The sequence below is a fragment of the Zingiber officinale genome, chromosome 9B (genome assembly GCF_018446385.1).
Source record: "Zingiber officinale cultivar Zhangliang chromosome 9B, Zo_v1.1, whole genome shotgun sequence".
In the NCBI taxonomy this organism is placed as follows: Eukaryota; Viridiplantae; Streptophyta; class Magnoliopsida; order Zingiberales; family Zingiberaceae; genus Zingiber; species Zingiber officinale.
Window position 1 is genome coordinate 45588207 of NC_056003.1, and position 11002 is coordinate 45599208.

An 11002-nucleotide genomic window follows, 5' to 3' on the forward strand; every position below is an offset into this window, starting at 1 on the left:
TTCAGTCAAGCATCATCAGGCCATCCATTGAAGCAAATAATTTTGAGATAAAGCTTGTGATGATTCACAAGGTGTAGTAACATTAGTTTGGGGGTGGACCACATGAAGACCCAAACTAGCACCTAGAGATATTTTATGAGATATGTGGGACAATGAAAATGAACGAAGTCTCAGCCAAAGCAGTGAGATTGATATTCTTTGATTTTCTTTGAGGGATAGAGCCAAGTTGTGGCTCACTTCTATGCTTGTAAATAATATCGCATCATAGGAGCAGTGTGAACAATTATTCCTTGACAAATTCTATCATCTAATCAAAACCACACATATGCAAAATTTGATTGCTAGTTTCAGACAAGCTGATGCAGAATCTCTATATGAAGCTTGGGATAGACTCAAGAATATGCTCTAACTTTTCCCTTACCATGGACTAGAGAAATGGTTAGTCATCCACACTTTTTATAGCATCATCAACTATCACACTAAAGTTTTCCTCGATTCTGTTATTGGAGGGGCACTAATGAATAAAGATCTAGATGAAGTTGAAGAAATTGTTGAGAGTGAGGATCTTAACCGGCATCAGTGGGCATCTGAAATAAGTGGAAGCTCCTTTTTTAGAAACCCAACTAAAGCATCATGGAAATTTAATGTTGATGCAGTAACACTTATGTCAGCAAGGATTGATGCCTTGATGAAGAAGTTAGAATCCATGGGAACCGGCACGATGAACGTCATTGTAGGAGTGTGTGATGCATGTGGAAGTGCGGAGCATGTCCAAAAAGCTTGCCCACTTGGGGCCATATCGTCTCAACTTGAGAATTTCAAGCAATGCTATGCCATAGAAAGCTTCAACTTCAAGCAAGGAAATCCGTACTCTAACACTTACAATCTAGGATGGAGGATCCACCCAAATTTTTCCTACAAGAACAACCAAGACCAAGGCCAACCCATTAGTTAAAGGCAAAGCTACCAACCAGGGTAATCACATGGCTATTTTCAACAACAATAACTGTTGGAGTGTATACTAAAAGCCTAAGCTTTTGTAAACATTTATTTTAAATAAAGAATCACATTTGGTCAAATTGTCTACATCCATTTGTAGTTGTTCGATTAATTTATATTGTAGATAACATAGTATGTAGTGTCACATACAGAAGATGATGTTATCAGTACCTTATAAATTATAAACAGTGGCTCACGACCAAAATGGAAAGGAACAAACCATTGGAAGGTCGTAGTGTAATTAGGTATTAGTTTATCTTAACTATATAATTACACTAGTACACTTAGAGTGTATTGAGTAGGACCATCATAGGTTGTTTTCTTTTATACTGACTTTATAAAGGAACAAAAACCTCAGTTATTATGGAAGTGTGTGCTCTTAATCTTAATATAATAACAAGCACATATATTTGATATTTATTTCTTTAATTTATCAATGGGTGATATTTAGTTCGATGAATCAATAAGCCAGATAAGTTGGGAAATGATATCACTTATAGTGTGTGTTGTTGATTATAGAAGGAAACTGTGTCCTAGTAATCTAGGTTGATAATGCCCCCAAGATGAGCTCATAAAGATTGTCATGTTAAACCCTGCAGGTGGACTTAGTCCGACATGACAATAAGGTTGAGTGGTACTATTCTTGGATGAAGATATTAATTAAATGAGTTGTCAGTAACTCACTTAATTAGTGGACATTTGACATCTTAAACACAGGGAGACTAACATACTCATAATAAGAAGGAGCCCAAAAATGTAATTTGGGATTGATGCGGTAGTTCAATAATAGTTCTTTAGTGGAATGAATTATTATTGATAAAATTAAGTTGTGTGTTCGGGGCGAACACGGGATGCTTAATTTTATCGGGAGACCAAAACCAATTCCTCCTCTCGGTCCCTATCGTAGCCTATTATTTATAGAGTACTATACCCACCTATACCCACCTTCGTACCCATGATATAGGGGCCGACCAAGCTAGCTTGTGGTTCAAGCTAGGGTCGGCCAAGCCTTGGTTCATGGGTGGCCGGCCCTAGCTTGAACCCAAGCTTAGGTGGCCGGCCCCCATTAAATTAAAAAGAATATTAATTTTAAAATTTTCTTATGTGAAAGATATAATTTATTGGAGAGATTAAAAATTAAAATATTTTTTTAAAAGGATCTACAAAAGATTAAAGAAAGAGATTACATCTCTTTCCTTATTTGTAGATTGGAAAGATATTTTATTTTTCTTCTTTATAAATTATTCACATGTAGAAGAATTAAAATTATAAAATTTTCTTTTTATCAACCATGAAGGGATTTTAAAGGGAAATTTTATTTTTTAAAATCTCCAAAGACAAATAAAGAATTTTAATTGTTGAATTAAAATTGTCTTGTTTGCTCTTGTTGATGTGGCCGGCCAAGACATGATGATTTAGGAAATTTTGTTTTATTTTTCTTAATTAATTCATGTCAAGGAAAGTTAAGCAAATTTTATTGTAATTAAATTTCCTTATTTACCAAAGCTAAGGAATATAAAAGAGAGGGTTGGGGTGCCTTCATGAGACACAACCTCTATTATTCTCTCTCTCTTTTCCTTGGTGTTGTGGCCAACCATCTTCTCTCCCTCTCTTCCTCTTTGTGGTGGCCGAAACTCTTCATTGCTTGGAGCTTTTGTGGTGGCCGGATACTACTTGGAGAAGAAGAAGAAGAATGAGAGAAAACTTTCATCCCTTGAGTTTGGTTGGTGTTTTTTCTTCATCCTTGGTGAAGCTTTTGATTTGGCCGAACCTAGTAAGGAGGAGAAGAAGGTGCTTTGGTGGTTTCTCATCTCGGAAGATCGTTGCCCACACAACGTCCGAGGTTAGAAGAGGAATACGGTAGAAGATCAAGAGGTCTTTCTAAAAGGTATAACTAGTATTTTTCTTTTCCGCATCATACTAGTTATTTTAGGAAATAATACCAAATACAAGAGGCATGCAATTCTAGTATTTCGAATTTATTTTCGATGTTGTGTTTTTTTAGTTTTTCTTTTCCTTGTGATTTGATTGTTCTTTTCGGTTGACCTAAAGTTATTTAAGGAAATTAAATATTAACTTTCCTTAAAAGGCTTTGTCTAGTCGGTGGTGGTTGTTCCCATATCCAAGAAGGCCATGTGCCTCACCACGTCAGTACTGGGAGCCAATTTTGGAAACTAATATTTAATGGAATTAATAACCTAGGTGATTTGGATCAAACGTGTTAAGTTCCGCAGGAGATCCAAGTCAAAACCTAAAAGAACAAATAGATTAAACTTTGGATCAAACGTGTTAAGTTCCGCAGGCGATCCAAGTTTAATTTAAAAGAACACATGGTAGCTAGGAAAAAGTTCAGACCTTTGTACAAAATTTTTGTACAGTGGAACCATTAGGTTTTCCGAGTAGCAACCAACAATAACAACACCCATCACAAGGCTATCAATAGCCAAGAATTGAAAAGTTGCTTGAAGGGGTCCATGCAGCTCAAATGAAAATAAAGAATGATATCAAGTAATTTAATCAAAGAATGAAAAATTCTGAAAAACATCAGAAAATTATAGATAGCCAAATAGCCCAAATGACTTCTTCATCTACAAGAGAGCACCCGGACTAACTCTTTTTTTGTAGGTTGCTGAAAAGTGGAGGTCCGAGCGCCCAGAAGGGATCCGGGTGCCTGGAACGGGCCCGGGCGCCCGGAATGCAAAATCTATCCCCAACGAGCTTCGCCACGTGGAGCACCCTAGTTGACTCGGCTACGTCACATTCAGGGTGCCCAAAGGGATCCAGGTACCCCGAACCTCCTATATAAGGAGGGTAAAGGTTGGAGCCAAAGAACAACAACGAACGATCTGCTCTCCCGTGCTCTTGCGACGTCTCTCCGACAAAGTGCTTCTATTTTCCTTTTCTTATTGTCGGTATTAATTTTCTATTAGCATTCTTGTACTTTAATTGTAATAATCATTTCCAATTGCTAGTGAATTGCCCAACGAAAGCACTCAATGAGTGCGGGCCTTGGAGTAGGAGTCGACAAAGGCTCCGAACCAAGTAAAACAACTTGTGTTAGTGTTGTGTTTTCGGTTTTCCGCTGCTTACTCTATACGATTTTTTTTTAATCGTTATTCACCCCCCTCTAGTGAATTCTCGATCTAACAGGATTATGTTCCATGACTTATGCATGAGTAGATATGCATGTTTATTTGCATTGTTATTGCATTTATATTTCCTTAACTTAAAATGAGTTGTCAAAATTAAAAATGTGGAGATTGTTAGAGCAATCTAGGTGCCCTAGATTTTGATGTTTGAGCAAAGATTTAAGTTAGACTTATTGTTGTATTTAATATACGCTTGTGAATGTACAGGATACAGGTACAACACGAAAAAGTCCAAGTGTGATCTTGGCAATGGTGAAAGTCTAAGTGGAGTCTTGACGGTGTAAGTTTAAGTATGTAATCTTGACAACGTAAGTCCAAGTGTAACTTGGCAAGCTTGTGTTGGGTGCTACTTGGAATTCCGTTCTGTTTCCCCTGTACAAAAATTTGTACAAGAATAGGACTTTTCCTAGCAGCCCATGTGCTCTATAGAAATTAAACTTGGATTACAAACAAAACTTAACATTATTAATCCAAGTTGTTCTTTAGAAGTTAAACTTAGATTGGAAACGGAACTTAACATTTTTACTCCAAGTTCAACCCATATGTTTTTCAGAAGTTAAACCATATTATAGAAGTTGATTAAATATCTATTTCAAAGATTGGCTTCTAGGTTAAACATAGCGAAGCACTCTGTCTTCTTGGGTATGGGATCATCCACCACTTCCTAGCCAAAGTCTTTCAAAGAAATTGAATATTTAAACTTCTTACAGTAACCTTAGGTTTAACTATAGAGACCATAATAGAAACACAAAATCGAAACACAAAATCGATAGCCTCTTGTGTTGGTATTTCAGGATCCCTACAAAGAACACAAACTAATTATGCAGTGGAAACAAATAATTAGTTATACCTTTCTTTGTATCTTAAAAACCTCTTGATCTTCTGCTATATTCCTCTCCTCTTCTTGGACATCGTGTGGGCGATAATCTACCAAGATGAAGACACCTGAACCTTTCTTTACTTCCAAGCTTCCGACCACTAAGGGATGCCACAATTGGGAGCCTTCCTCTCTTCTTCTCCTCCTCCAAGTGAACCGCCGGCCTTTATGTTTTTTCCCTTCAAGCAAGGTTTCGGCCACCAAGCAAGATGAAAATAAGAATAGCTAAAATAGGGGCCGACCCTAGGAGAACAAGCAAGGAAAGAATAGAGAGAGGGGTGTCGACCACCAAGGAATAGAAGAGGAGACTTAGGTTATGTGTTACCCCATAAGACACCATCTACCTCTCTTTTTATAATCCTTGGTGAATGTAAAAAGGAAAGTTTTTAATAAAATTTTCCTTTTATTTGCTATTATGGATGGTTTCAAAAAAGGAAATATTTTAACAAAATTAAAATCTCTTTTAAACCATCGTAAATAGCTATAAAAGGAAAGATTATAACAAAATTTTATTTTAAATAAAATCTTCCTTTTATTCCTATGGATGGTTACAAAAAAGAAAAAAATTTAAAAAAATTAAAATCTCTCTTTTTAACCATTGTAGATAACTACAAAAAGGAAAGATTTTAACAAAATTAAAATCTCTCTTTTTAACCATTGTAGATAACTACAAAAAGGAAAGATTTTAACAAAATTAAAATCTCTCTTTTAACCATTGTAGATAACTACAAAAAAAGAAAGATTTTAATAAAAATTAAAATATCTCTTTTAATCCATTGATAGCTATAAAAGGAAAGATTTTAACAAAGTTTTGTTTTAATAAAAACTTCCTTTTTCTCTTCTCCAATGTGGTATGGTCGGCCCCTTGCTTGGACACCAAGCAAGGCTTGGCCAGCCCACATTTTAGGCACCAAGCAAGGATGTGGCCAACCCCTCATTTGGGTAAAAAGCAAAATTAAAACGGGTGAACGCGAGGCTTTATAGAGGCTACAATTGGGACCGAAAGGAGGAATTGGTTTTGGCCTCCTGATGAACTTGAGCTTCCTGTGTTCGACCCGAACACCCAACTCAAGTTCATCAATAATAATTCATACCACTAAAGAGTTATTATTGAACTACCACACCAATTTCATATTACATTATGAGCTCCTTCTTATCATGAGTGCGATAATCTCCCTGTGTTTAAGATATCGAATGCCCATTAATTAAATGAGTTACTGACAACTCACTTAATTAATATCTAGCTCCAAGAGTAGTATCACTCAACTTCATTGTCATGTAGGACTGAGTCCACCTGCAAGGTTTACATAACAATCCTTATGAGCTCCTCAAGGGGACATCATCAACCTAGATAACTAGGACACAGTTTCCTTCTATAATCAATAACACACCATATAAATAATATTATTTCTCAACTTATCGGGTCTATTAATTTAACGAATAAATCTCACCCATTGATAAATTAAATAAATAAATACTAAGTATATGTGCTTGTTATTATATCGGGATTAAGAGTACGCACATCCATAATAACAGAGGTTCTGTTCTTTTATGCAGTCAGTATAAAAGGAACAACCTCAAATAGTCCTGCTCAATACACACATAGTGTACTAGTGTAATTTTATAGTCAAGATAAACTAATACCAAATTACACTACAACCATTCCAATGGTTTGTCCCAATCCATCTTGGTTGTGAGCTACTATTTATAATTTATAAGGAATTGATAATATGATCTTCTGTGTGACACCACACACCATATTATCTACAATATAAATTAAATGGATAACTGCATTTAACTAAATGCAGATATTTGACTAATCTGATTCTCATTTCAAAATAAATGTTCATACAAAAAGCTAGATTTTTAGTATACATCCTAATAGGTTGAAGTCCCAGAGATGAGAAGTCTCTTGGCAATGGAAGACCCGACAACAAAGGACAAGGTCGAAGGAGGCTCTGGAAGGCAAGTCATGAAGGATGGGGAAGCATCCGAGGGACGCAAGACTGATGGAGGAGGCTCAAAAGCGAGGTCGAAGTTGTGCGGGTAAGGATGAGTGCATGAGAGATTGTACTCAATATAAAATCCTAGGTTTGGATTTTACCAGTCGATAGACAACTAAACCATTCGACTGGGCTAGGGCACAGAATGTTTCTGTGTCCGACGGTTGCAAAAACCAATCAACTAGTACTGTAGCAGTCAACCGATATTGTAGCAGTTATTATAGTAGTCAATTTGTAATTATGACAGTCGACTGATATCGAGTCGTTGGGGTATAACAGTCAAGTTTTTTATAGAGGCCAGTCGACTGATGATTTTACTAGTCGACCGGCTTGTGTTTTCTCCCGAACTCTATTTAATAGAGCATAGGTGGCCGGTCATGGTTGACAAAATAGACGTGGTTAACCAATATTCTTTTAAGCTCTCATGTGATCAAGCATGCTTGCGCGAGGTTGTGGCTAGGTTTTTCCATCCACAAGGAGCTACTTAAGTTAGCTAGAGTTTTCCGAGGAGTTATCCATCGACGGATCAGGATCATCCACCTTACGGACAACCATAGAGTAGGAGCTCTAATCTCCGAACCATGTTACATAAACGTATCATTGACTTTGTGTTTCTTGTCTTTGTATTGTTTAGGGTTTATCTACTTTGTTAGTATTTTGTTTTGTATTTCCGCTGCATACTAACAGATATAGAAAGCGATGATTTGGGTAAGAAGCTATTCACCGCCCCTCTAGCAGACGTCTAAGTCCCGATACTTTAATCTTTTGGTTAGCAACAAATGAAAGTTTGTAGATATTATATTTGGTTGTTCTAAAAATTTGGGTTGATTCTTTGTATGTATTTTAACATGTATATAGTTTTTCTGAATATGCACTTTTCTTCTAGTATTTTCCATTTGTGATTTTATGGTTTCATGTTATTTGTAGTGGCAATTTCCACCCATCCCTATTGAACCAAATGTAAGTTTTGTTGGTATTGAATCACTAATATAGTAAGAACGAATATTTTGACGTGTTATTTTCACTTTTATACTTAACTTTTTTATCTTTTCATATGCGTAAATCTTATTTTATATTATATTTTATAAGTTGAGATTTATTTAGAGTCTTGATGTAATTTTTTCTATATTTTTTGAAATTTTATTTAAAAATGTGCATTTTATTTTGTAGGGGAATGATCTAAACAGTGGATGGAGATCTACAGTGTCATAATTATCCAACTCAATCTGGAGCGATCTAAGCCCTTGATGAAGATCTGAAGTCATCTGGATCGTTCACCCAGATAAGAAGCAATCTGGCCGTTGATTGAAGTCAAGTCATCTAAAGGTTCATTTAAGAAGTGGACCTCCAATCCGATGAATCCAAATCTAAGTAAGAAAAGCTCAGTTTGGATCAAGAAGATACAACCTCAACTCAATCTCATGCCAAATCTCATTCCTTATTGGATTGGTTTTAATCCTCGTCAACCCGGATCCATATTAATCCTCATGGAAGGGAAGAAGAGCCCAATTTCAAAAGCCCTAACTATCAATCCATTAGATCAATTTTCAAACCTAATTTTACGTTCCAATGGATCCACGTCTCCTAATGGATTCAGATCTTTTTCTATCAATCCACAATATGGATCCACAGCTGCTCTTTTCATCTAGATCTGAATTCTGACCGTCGATTTAAATTTGGATCATCCAAGGGTGCATAAAAATTCACTAATATTTGATCCCTAATCGTTCTCTTCCTCTTCTTCTCACGCACCGAAATCGGACGGACAGACTTACTCACGCCTTCTTGCTTCCGGAGCCGACGCCGCACCTCCACTTCTTCTTCCTCTCCATCGACCACCAAGGCAGGCGGCGTCGCCACTTCCTCATCGCCGCCGGCCTCCAACCCCTCCCTTCATCATCATCCTTCTCCACCACATCTCATCTCCCTCACCTCACGGAAGAGAGAAACCCGACGCCGACTCAAGCTCAAGCCTCCATCTCATCATCTCCCTCAAGCTCCGGCTAAATCCTCTCCCTCACCTCTCGTCTTCGGATTAGAAGAGGAGAGCCTCTTCTCCACTTCATCACCACCATCCGGCCATCTCCTCTTCGGATTAGAAGAGGAGGAACCGGCAGCCACCGTCAGAGAGGTCCATCTCTTCTTCATTACAACCGGCTCCAATCTCTCCCGAGCCATCATCTCCCTCTTCGGGTTAGAAGAGGGTGGTCCGGCCACCATCCACCATCTCCGGCCATCGCTCTTCGGGTTAGAAGAGGGAGAACCGGGGCTTCATTTTCTTCCTCCCCTCTTCGGGTTAGAAGAGGAGGAGCTCTTCCTCCACGTCCAGCAGCCTCTCCAAATCATCGCAGCCCCTTCCTCTTCAGGATAGCAATTATTCCCGTCTTCAGATTAGAAGAGGAGATCCATCCATCTCTTCCAACATCAGCACCTCCGCACATGCCTACAACTGTCATCCGTCCGTGAGCTTGGGTCGTTATCTTCATACGTGGTTTATACTTGTTGGTTGTTTCATGTATTTGGTTGTTTTTGTTGATATTGAATGCATTGGAAAAGTGTTAACTTCCCATGTTAGGAATTCATGCACTAGGGTTGAATTGGATGATGAACACAACATGTTTTCTTAAATGTCCCTTCCATTTCATTACTCTTTTTAATGCATTTCACTTGTTTAATTCATGCATGTTTTGTTAATGTTCTTTTTTGTCATTAATTTAGATGTATGTAAGTTAGATTAGATTAGGTTATTGTTGAATGCTTTAGGATAGTAAAATGCTTTACTTTATTCATGTTGTCTTTCATCTTCTACAATTGTAGTTTAGGTTACCCCCCAATTTCCATAGCTAAAAACCTCAAGCAATACATCAATCCTAGAGCTATCATCCTATCATTATATTCATTGGGAAACAACTCGAGTCATTTCTATGCTACATTAGCGTAGAGACTTAATTAAATTTGATACACCCGTAGTTCGGCATACGAGTGCTTATTACATGCTTCTTCGTCCAAATGCACAATATACAGTTTTCTTCTAGGTTTCTGTTTTTGTTTTTTGTTTTCTTGATGTTGTGCTATCATATTGTAGTTTGTGAACCCTCTTTCTTTTCCTCCCTATTGAATGAGATGTCAGCTGTTGTTAGTTGTTTTAATCAACGAGCACAACACTTGCTTGAATTGCATTTAGCATCAGGCTTTAAGAAGAATATTATGTGGTTTAGAGGTAAGTCTCTGCAGAGCCATGGAGAACTGATGCAAGAAGGGAAGAACCTAGTTGCTTATGGTATCATAAACTCCATTGCCATGAGGAAGATGTTTTAAAAATAGGACAAGGTATGTGACATCAAGCATCATGCAAATTTTATACATTTTTTTTTGTCCATTAATAGAATTCACCACAATCTATTACAGTGCTTCCAACTTTCTCATCTGCAAATGAAATATTACTTGCAATTTAAGTGCAGAGAAATTTTGCCTAAATCAAAGCTTTTCCCTTTTAGATTCATTTCTCAAAGCAAGGGCAGGCGTTCAGTTCTAAAGTTCCAAGTATGCATATTGAAATCCTTCAATCTCCATGGCTCTGTGAACTGGTGGCCTTTTACATTAACTTGATGGCCTTTTACGTAAAACTGCCTCATTTGAGCTGTAAAAGCCTATCTTCTTTGTGCTGTCATGCAGTGCACTAGATTGCAATTTGAACAGCATATCCTTTTTCTAAATCAGAACGAAAGTTTAAACTACTTTGATCTCGGAGACTGCAATTGAAAGGTGATATATTCCCTCACTCTTAAAAAACATCAGCGTAGACTGCAATTGAAATTTACATGTATCATCTCTTAAATGAAAGGTGATATCCTACTGTTCAAAAAGGAACATTAACACGTGATTGGTAAACCTTTTGTCCATTTTACATTTGAAAAGTGAAAAAATCCATAGGTTGTGTTGCTAGTACAAATTAATGGTCAAGAAAAACACAC

At 37.2% G+C, this 11002-nt stretch overlaps 1 long non-coding RNA gene and 1 other non-coding gene across 2 annotated transcripts; one reads left to right on the forward strand and one right to left on the reverse strand.

The window, feature by feature from the left end:
• Positions 1–323: 323 nt before the first annotated feature.
• On the reverse strand, positions 324–429 carry LOC122025947. Its single transcript, XR_006123948.1, has one exon. It is a non-coding gene; the product is annotated as a small nucleolar RNA R71 (small nucleolar RNA).
• An 8337-nt stretch (positions 430–8766) lies between these two features.
• Positions 8767–10744, forward strand: LOC122024414. The gene is made up of 2 exons (XR_006123415.1): positions 8767–10358; positions 10526–10744. It is a non-coding gene; the product is annotated as an uncharacterized LOC122024414 (long non-coding RNA).
• The last annotated feature ends 258 nt before the right edge of the window (positions 10745–11002 follow it).